Raw genomic sequence first — 10,335 nt, 5'->3', positions numbered from 1 at the left:
CCTCCATTTTTGATTGCACCTCATTAATAGCCTTTTTGATTTCTACTTGGTTGGATTTTAGCTCTTTTACTTCTCCAGAAAGGGTTTCTCTAATAACTTCCATATTTTTTTCAAGCCCAGCTAGTATCTTTAAAGTAGAGTTATTGTTTAATTGGCAGAGTTTTAGTTTGGGAAGATTAAAAAACATTCTGAACATGGATGATGTTATGATTGTACAACAATGTGCATAAGCTTAATGCCACAGAACTGTACACTTTAAAATGATTAAATGGTAAATATTTATTGTGCTATGTTTGCCACAATAAAAAAAATCTCCTTTAACATATCATGAGGTAGTTCTGGTGAATTAGACTATAATATTTTCTTATGTACCTAGGGCAGAGAAAACTTAGGTTATGTTTATAATAGTGTTTTTCAAATGTTTTTGACCACAACCTATAGTTAGAAATGTATTTTACATTGCAACACACACACAACAAAAGTTTTATGAATAAATCATATCTAACTACTTGAGTTGCATTCTGATATTTTCTATCCATTCCATTTAAAATTCAGATTGATTCATTAATTTATTTCATAGCACACCAATAGGTCATAATTTCTAGTTTGAAAAGTAGTGGTTTAAAGGAAATGAAGGGTGAAGTTTGGAGGATTGGGTAGGAGAAAGGGGAATAGAGACAGGAAAGACGGTGATGGTAAATCACCTAGGTCTTAAAGTTTATTTTTTGGGCTGAAATTTCAACATCAACATACCTCATATAAAATTGAGGGGAACACTGAGGGCAGAGGGGCTTTTGTTTTTAGATTTGAGATTTTGGTAAGATATCACTTATCTTAAAGACTCCCCCTCGACCAACCTAGGTAGGGGGAGGTTGACACAGAAGAGTCAAGTAGCAGTGATTAGGAAGAGGTAGGATCTTAGTTTAGCTCTCTTGAACCCATTCAGTTTGAGCAAAACAAGGAGTTCCCACTTGCTCCCAGCAGGGATGAAGAAATAGTTTGAGACTTGTAGCAGATAGTCTACCAGAGAGTTGCTATGGAGGGGGCTAAGTGGTATTTTAGGAGAGAGCTGTAGAGTGGGCTACTTGGTTAAGGAACTCAATGGGAAAACTGGATCTTGGGGAGGTTCATCTGATATGCTCATAGGGGCAAGTGAGATCTAATCAGCAAGGTCCTTTGGCCTCTAACTAAGCTAAGAGAGGACAGTCTCCAAGTTCATCATCTGCTGTCTTCAATTTAAGATTTCTAAAGGATGAGCATGAATGATAAGCAAACAAAAAGGGACACCAAGAGACTAGAGGGGCCAGACAACAGTCCCAGGATGTGTGTTTGAATTTGAGAAACTTTGGCTTTCCTCCACCCCAAGGTCACATAAGTCCTTTTTCTCCGTAAGTCCAGATACAATCTTGGAAAAATTTAGGGGTTGGGGGGATCTGAAAGACTGAGCATTGATCCAAAAGAGACTTGGAGATTAAGCTATGCCAACTGGGGGTACTTGTCTTAGAATGCTTTTATGCTTCTCCCTGTGTAATTTTGGATATTTGTTGTTGTCTTATTTGTGCTAGACATAAAAAGTGACCTAAGCATTAGTAGTTTAGTATGTACTTATGGATAAAGCATTGCAAAATATCAAGAACTTACAAGGAGATGAGAGATGAGAGAGGAATCCCCAGTTTGTAGCCAGCAAGGAAACAAAGACCTTAGCCTAACATCAGCAAGAAACTGAATTTTGCCACCACCTTGTATGAACTTGGAAGCAGATTCTTCTCCAGTGCCTCTAGATAAGAGCCCAGCCCAGCCACACCTTGGTTTTGGCCTTGTAAGGCCATAAGCAGAGAACCCAGCTGAACTATGCTGTGCTTCTGACCTACATAACCGAGAGTAATAAATGGGTGTTGTTATGAGTTGATAAGTTTGCGGTAATTTGTTATGCAGCAATAGAAAACTAATACAAGGGCAAAGGTAAGGTACTGGAGCAAGTCAAGGTTGGGGAAAATTATGTAATATTACACCAAGGGAAGAGTTTCATAAAATAAAAATGATGCAAACCTTTGAGACAGGTTTGAAATAGTTTTGCAACTTTGGCTGCTTCAGGATAATCAATCTCCCTAGAAATATTGAGCTGATTGGTCTTCAGTATTTCTTAGGCCACCAAAAGGTCCTGATTACTGAGAAAGGAGTTGCAGCATAATTAAATACATCATTTGTGACTTGCTCTTTTTTTCCCTTAAACTTAATCATGGACATCTTACTGTTTCTACTCAGTGTTATATAGTGCATCTCAGAGCCCATGTTTATAGACTGATTCTTCTAAGTTGATAAGGTAGAAAGTTCATAAGAGAATGGCTACAGAGTCAATAATTGCATTTTTAAATATAAATTTTTTTGGAGGGAGTGGTCAACAAAGAGCCAAACCCTGCTAAATAGAAAGAAGACCTAGGAAAGCCGAAAGCTAAGCCTCAGTCTAATCAAATGGGAATCCAGATCCAATAATGGTATCATAAGACATTCTAGGTCTATAGTCTTTTCTTTCACATGTGTAACTTCTCAGAGAACTACTGGAGGATGTGCTCTAATGTACTCTACTAAAAGGAGAGAATAAACTAAATAGTAGGCCAATAAGGGCTTCAGAAAACAGGGTTTACCCAGGCAACAGCAATGCAGCTTTGACTAGAAAAGGAAGACAAGCAGAAGAACTATCTTTAATAGACAGTTAAAAGATAAATTAAGCTGATGGACCAGCCAATGTGTTTAAACATATTGAGAAGAGAATCATAATTCTGTGGGAGAGCTTGGGGAATGAATTAGAGATAGTATTTGTAAGGTTAAACAAAGGATACAAGGCAATTATTAACTCCAGTGAAAACAAAAGTTGTTCAAGGAAGAAAATGTAATCAGAATCCACTAAGTGGCTCAGCAGACCACTATTTACATGTTTATAGTATAATAAACATGGTGGTTTGTTTAAACAAAAAAGATCATAAAACTATATGAAGAAGGAGATGAAAAATTTTGTAAATAGGTGTGAATTTGTTCCATATAATTTAAGGGATTGCTGTTTGTACATAGCATCAGTCAAAACAAATTTTATAGGTGCAGAGGAGGTTATAAGAAATGAGTGAAATGGGCCAAAAATGAATATAGTGAAACAGAGAATTTAAATTTAGCTTAGAAGAGGCCAGTTATTACTATGAGTAAGAGGAGTCCATGTTGCCTGATTTTCTGATTTTTCAAAAGAAGACAGATCTCTAGATTTTTATGTAAAATATCATGATTTTAAAATATTAGATTAAAATCTTAAAAACTGTATAGATAAAATAGATTATCTGCAGTATAAAAAGAGCCAGTTTGCTAACTCTAAAATATATAAAAATGATTGATTTTTGTCTAGTAGTTTTGTGATTTGTAGCTTTTGATGAGGTTAGAAAGCTTGGTAGAAATGTAATCAACACAGGAGAGACTACACATTAAAAAACAAATTGATCCAAAGAGTAGAATAAAATTAGGGGAAGTGAACAAAGGGGTGTGTGCCCAGAAAAAAGAGCCTTTATTCATGAAACTTCAGGCCCAAATCCAGACAATTTACTGATGTAGTGTTTGGGGATCTCCTGAGAAAGAAAGACATTTCCCTTCAACTTGTGGCCTAGTCCTAAAGTACTTTATTTTCTCAGTGATCAAAGCAGGTGAGGGAAATACATCACTCTGGCTTTAGATCAGTGTTACAAATGACAACTAGAAGGGCATAGGGAGGTGCTGCAGGAAACAGCCACAAAAGTTTGAATGATCTGCACCTTATTTTTTCACACTTAAGAAATGTTTGGATACCTCTCAAAGGGGGAAAATGCTGAGAGATGGTAAAATGCTGATTTTAGAAACCAAAGGTAATGAAAATACAAAATTAACAGGATTTTATAATATAATCCCATAATGTGAATTCTAGGCATACAGCTGTAGGCTCCTAGTGGTATTTGAGAAACACAGGAAGTGATGCCACCACCTGCAGTGTGGACCCTCTCACAGAGGTAAAGTAATTAGGAAACTCTGAATAACCAGTGTATTAGTTTCCTGCTTACTGTAATAAGTTACCACAAGCTTGATGGCTTAAAACAGCAGGAATCTATTCTCTAACCATTCCAGAGGCCAGCAGTCAGAAATCAGTATCACTGGTCTGAAATCCAGGTGTTCACAGGGCTGGTGTTCATTCCAGAGGGTCTAGGGGAAAATTCATTTCTTGTCCCTTCCAGCTTCTGGTGGATGCCAGCATTCCTTAGCCTTTTCAGTGGCCAGGCCACCTGCATTCCTTGGCTAATGGCCTCTTCCTTCATCTTGAAGATGGAGGTCAGAGCATAGCATCTTCAAAACTCTCTTTCTGCTGAAGTGATCACATTATCCTTCCCCCTCTATCTCTGGGTGTCAGGTCTCCCTCTGCTTCCCTCTTATAAGCATATATGCTATGGCATTTTTAGCCCACCCAGATAATCCAGAATAATTTCACCATCTCAAGATTCTTAACTTAATCATATCTTAGTTTTCCTTTTTAAGAACATTTGCGAGTTCCAGGGATTAGGACCTGGAAACTTTGGGGGGGAACTATTGTTCAATTGTTCAGCCTACCACAGTCCACTGGCCCAGCAAGATTCACATCTACTCCACATGCAAAATACATTCACCCTATCTCATCACCCCAAAGTTTCAATCCATTGCAGCATCAGATCAAGTCCTGAATTTCATCTACACATCATCAGCTCAAAAGTCCCAAATTGTATCACCTAAAATTACTTAAATCAGGAATGGATGAGACTCCAGGTATGATCTATCTGGGCCAAAATGCTTCTCCATCTGTGGACTTGTGAACTAGAAAACAAATTCTCTTCTACTAAAGTACAGCAATGAGACAGGCATTGGGTACCAGTTACAGATGTTCCCATTCCAAAAGGAAGAGAATGGAAGGAAGAAAAGAGTTAACAGTCCCAATTTTGAAATCTAGTAGGGTAAACATTATTAGGTCTCAGGCCTAGGAATAATCTTCTGCGTCTCAAGGTGCCAGCCTCTGGGCCTGCAGTTTCATCCTCTGGGGTATTCCATATTTTTCTTGAAGAGAAGCATATGTTTGCAGCTGAAAACATCATCAATCTATGATGCCAGGTTCAAATGTCAAAGTCTTCCTTGAGCAGCAGGAGATGTAGCTGTATTGGCAGCAATGTTTTGCAAAGTTTGAATACGAGGACTAGTTAAGATTCCTATAGAAATCCTACTAGTTCAATAGGCCACTTATTGCAATGGCACCCAGCAGTTTACCAAGGATTAAGCATTCAGGCTGGAGAGACAGGCCAGCTTGAATTGGGATCTTGTCTTTGTCATTTACTGGCCATTTATCATTTTTTTTCTTTTCTTTTTAAGCTTCATATTCATTTATAAAAGGGAAAAACTCATACTTACCTTATAGGATTATTGTAAAGATTTAATTAAATGGAAAAAAGTGTTAGGCATATAGAAAGAGCTCACTAAAATAGCCCTAAGAATCAACAGTGTGCTAATCTGAAGCCCTGTCAGCACATTTCAGCAACATATTCTAGGCTCTACAACATCATACAAGATGTTGAGCAGTTTCAAGAATTCTTTACAGCACAGAAAAATAGTTTTATTAATAAGAAAAATTCTCATATCTTTATAATATTTAAAGAGTTGTCTGTCACAGACACTGTCTCCTTAAATGCAATCTTTTTAATTGAGGTATAAAACATATTAATTTTGCACTTGAGGAGGAAATAGTAGCTTAAAAAGGGTTCCTCCTAAATTTGCATATATGTATGGTCTATCAGAAGAAGAAGACAAATGGGGTAGGTTTAACCATGCAGTGTTCCTAAGGTTGGAGAAAATGAGGGAGCTGGGGCACAGGCAAGCCCTCACACCTGCCGATGTGGTTGTCAGGCAACAGAGGAAGTGATTTAATGGTTGCATAGAGGCATGTATGCTGACAGAGTCCTTATTATGAATGCACAGATGAAAGGGCATCGAAGAACTTCAAATCAGTGTATCTTGTTCTTGGTTCCTCCCGTAGCAGTCTCATTAATTATTTGGTTTTTGCAAGGCCAAACAGCACCTGAAACCTTAAAATCTGTGGTCTTTATTTTTAATTATAGAGGGGGGAAAAGTAACAAGTTTGTTTATAATGTTAATGCTGACAGTGTAAAAAAAAATTTCCAAATCCCTGACTGGGGAGGTGGTAGATGACAACCTTGTTTTATGTACATCTTGCCTAGGGAAAATCAGTAGTAACCACTTCATGTAGTAGTTCATTCTAAGTAAATTTGACATTGAGATAAGTGTTACAGATAAAATTGGAGAGGAAATGGTGAAAAAACAAAAACAGCAAGGAAACATTAAAATTAGCATAAAATAGATTAACAGAGATAACAGGTGAATTATCACACTCATAAACAGGCTAAATATCCCTGTTAAAAAGATTCAAATTGGGTCAAAAATCAGTCTCTGAACCTGGATGTTCACATTTGTATAAAACAAAGAATAAAGGAGTTTAAAGATAATGAAAACTGTTAAGGCATAGAAATTGAAATAGGGAGCAACATTTTTATCAGAATTTAAGCTATAACAAAGTATAAAACAGTGTAGGATGTAGCATTTAAGAAGCTTTATGTGGTAAATAACATGGCATTCATCTGTAAAATGTTCAATATCTTGATGTGAGTGGTAGTTTTACTGATGTATACATAGTTTTTAAGTGCATTCTAAGTACTTAATAAAGTAATTCTTAATTCAAATACAAAAAAAAAAATCTGTGGTCTGAATCATTAAGTGGACCTTTGGTAACCTCAACAAAAGAATGGGAACAACCTGTTTTTTAAATGAGTAACTCATGTAGTTACATTACATAAACCTAACCAATATTTACCCTTGGACTTTATTCCCAAAAGTTGCTCAATTATTAATGGTTTATCAGGGGTGAATTCTGTACACAGAGACCTTCAAAGCTAGCCCACTATCTCATTTACTTTTGAAGTAAGCAAGGAACTTACTTTCCAACTTGCTCCTAATGCTGTGTTTTGTAGATTCCAACCTAAGAGGGATTATAACTGCATGGAAGCTGATTTGGAGGCCTATGCTCCAACTATGTGTTCTCACATACTTCACACCTCACTTCCTGGTCTGCTGCAGTGATGTCCCACTCACCGAGAATTTCCACAGGCCCCCAATGTCTTCACTCTTCTCAAAGCAGATGGGCTCCAGCCCCTCTTCCAGACAGCTTCTGATGGAGGCCAAGCCACTGACGCCAGCTCCAATGATGGCTACTCTCTTCCCCATGGTTGTCTGTGCAAAGACCCATGAAAAGAACATTTCTAGCAACAGTATTGATGAAAAAAAATTTTTTTTTGGTATCATTCTTTGGCTTAATTAGAAACTTTAGGGGCACCTGGGTGGCTCAGTTGGTTAAGTGTCCAACTCGTGATTTTGGCTCAGGTCATGATCTCATGGGTTGTGGGATTGAGCTCTGTGCTCAGCAGGGAGTCTGCTTGAAGTTCTCTCTCTCCTTCCTCTGCCCCTCCCCGCACAGGAGCTTGCCCTCTCTCTCTCAAATAAATAAATCTTTAAAAACTTTATTTTTGCACCAAGAAATCAATATTAAAAAATAGATCAGAACTCTTTTTACTAATCTAACTACATTTTGCATTTCTCTGATTTCAAAAGAGAATGTTTTGTTCCAAAAAAAGAAGCACTTTGTTTTTAGTCAACTCCCCCAAATTAAGAGACTGATGGTCTAGCATATATATTTATCTTTTTTTGCTTTTGGCCTTTTGTCATTAATTTTCCACCAGACAGAGTGAACATGAGAAAGAAAAGGAGATTCACAACTAAAACACATATGCACATACCAATACCCACAAACATGTATGTATATATGAATGAAGAAACAAATATGTATGAGTGTGTGTGCACCCACATATTTATTTCTTCTTTCTCTTTGACATAAGACTCAATGAGGAACAAGGTCAAGGCATGTCTACATTTCAGTATATCAGGCAATCACCCCATCTCTCCCCTACAATGTTCTTCACCTTCTCAATTAAAAAGTCAGGTCTCTTGTCTAAAAAAAACTTCTTTCCCCTAGCTGCCACCCCCACTTCCATTCTCTTTTTGAAAAATTAGATTTCCTAATCTTTTCCTGTTTCTGACACTATCTTCAGGCCTTACTGTTACTTCTTTTTTTTTTTTCTTTTTAGACAAAATCACATAGATACATAGTGAGATAGACTTGAATGATAAGAATCTTGACCCTTACTTCTCAGGGAAAAAAGATCTAGCTGAATTATATGTCATTCTCATTCTGACCACATTTGGTATGAACTATAGATTCCCTTTTCCATTTACCCATCCCCCCTCCTCCCTCTCAACCCATTATAATATCATCCTTTTCCCCTTTTCTACCTTTTTCTTGATCTTCCCTTCTGTATGTTTAAGTCCTGTCCAAGTCGCTTGGGCAGTTGGGAAGGAAAAGTGTTTTCCCTGAACCAGCAGTCCATGGAAACTATTGGAAAATGGGAGGAACTGCTTTTATTTATTTTTAATTTTTTTTATTTTGGGGGAGGACCTGCTTTTAAAGGGGAACTCACTTCCCGGTCTTCTCACAAGTGAACCCACACCACCAACTGCCCAGATAGGCTGGACTCTCCCAGTCTCCTGGCTACCTGGTGACTGGTTTCCCTTTAGTCAAGGTAAACATGATCCACTGCTTACACTTCTGGATACTTGGCCTGGGAGTCAGGCAGTTTCTCCCAGATGACTTCGGTTTTCTGCTCTATTTTATTGTGTGTTATTTTGAAGTTTACCTTATTTTACTCAGTCCTAATTTTGGGGGGGATATCTCTTAGTAGCACCCCTAATACTGTAGAAACCTAGCTGCTTAGTTGAGATATCCCAGCAGTGAAAATGGGTTTTCTACATTCCTTCTTCCTGTTCTCTCCTTTGACTCTTGTGGTCAAAGGCCTGGAATTTGCAAATTGGTATTTCTTTGGTTCTGGGGACAGTGTGCCATCATGGAAAAGATCAAATTTAATAAATTGATCCATTAGTACCAGGTAAAATTATGTTGGTGATAAGACTAAATAAGGTGCACCTAACTCCCACTCCTGAAATACAGTGTAATTTCTAAAAATCAATTCCCTATCAAGCATATTCTTATATCACTTAAAATCATGACACCTCAATTATTCTACCCAGTTAATCCCTTCACTAAGCCGGCTATACTTAGCATAAACTGGCATATATTTAATTTTTGAGGAACTGCTTTTTTATGTCTTTTGGAGATGGTAGTGCTCATCTGTAAAGTAAATGTAATTAAGTGAACAGTTAGACTTCAGATCTTCATTCTGTCACTTAGAGCAGCTTGGCCTTGAGCAAGTCATTTAACCTCTCCAGTTCTTGGTTCCTTCATTAATGAAATAGGGATACTACACTACTACCATCTGTCTTGCTCAGTTGTTGCAAGGATTATAGGATATTTATGTGTATAAGTATACTTATATTTATACATATACACACACATGGCATGTAGGTGGCAATTACCCAATGGTGAATGTGGGGTGTAGGTAAGATATTTTTTTTAATTACAGGGTTCACTAAATTTTCTAGGGCTGCAATTCAGACCACATGATTTTATCTCCTCTCATTTTTCATAAAGCTCTTTTTAGTTTTAATGCTAATCCTGAGGATCTCTTCCTCAGGAACATTCCTGTAGCCTTGTTCATCTAAGGAGGGGTAGGACACACCCAATTCCATCTTGGCCTCTGATGTTTTCTCTCTCCAGCAGGTGAAAAAGGCCACTCTTCCCCTCTGCCCTTTTCAGGAGTATATTCCATCTGTGGCGGACACATTTACTGACCCTGGTCTCTCTCCTGGGCATCTCAGCCTAGTTTTTGCTTGCTGTAGCTTTCTGCAAAGCTCTTTTTCATTTTCAGAATCTCAACTGCCCAGGCTTGGTTGGGGCAGTGGCCACTGCCTGCTTCATTGCCCCCTCTTTTCCAAATCTTTTATGCAGTTTCCTTCCTGTTCTCTGGATTGGGGCCAGTTAGAACATTTGGTAGAGCAATTTAGCTCAGAGGAGGAGTATGGCACTCCTTGGAGGCAGATCAGGTGTGTCCCAAGCTTACTCTTAATTCCTGGTCACATTCCCCATGCACTATTTTTGACTGCTGTTCTAGACCCTTCAGTTTCAGGTTTCCAGGCAGAAGTTTGAATGTGAGTGCTTCAGTGAAGAGGATTGACAACTGAGACTTCCTGAAGGAATGTTTGAGTTAAGCACCGAGACTGTACCAGCTC

General features: G+C 38.0%; 1 long non-coding RNA gene across 1 annotated transcript; it reads right to left on the bottom strand.

Annotated features, from left to right (window-relative positions):
• Positions 1-282: 282 nt before the first annotated feature.
• Positions 283-8,566, bottom strand: LOC145719220 (uncharacterized). Its single transcript, XR_014142253.1, has 3 exons — positions 8,446-8,566; positions 7,192-7,329; positions 283-5,186 (listed from the first exon to the last, which is right to left on the bottom strand). It is a non-coding gene; the product is annotated as an uncharacterized LOC145719220 (long non-coding RNA).
• Between the last annotated feature and the right edge of the window lie 1,769 nt (positions 8,567-10,335).

This window comes from Leptonychotes weddellii, unplaced genomic scaffold, assembly GCF_054177405.1.
Source record: "Leptonychotes weddellii isolate Sample4059 unplaced genomic scaffold, ASM5417740v2 HiC_scaffold_3488, whole genome shotgun sequence".
Classification (NCBI taxonomy): domain Eukaryota; kingdom Metazoa; phylum Chordata; class Mammalia; order Carnivora; family Phocidae; genus Leptonychotes; species Leptonychotes weddellii.
Note: the sequence above shows the minus strand (reverse complement) of the source record. Positions and strands in the feature narration are given on the sequence as shown.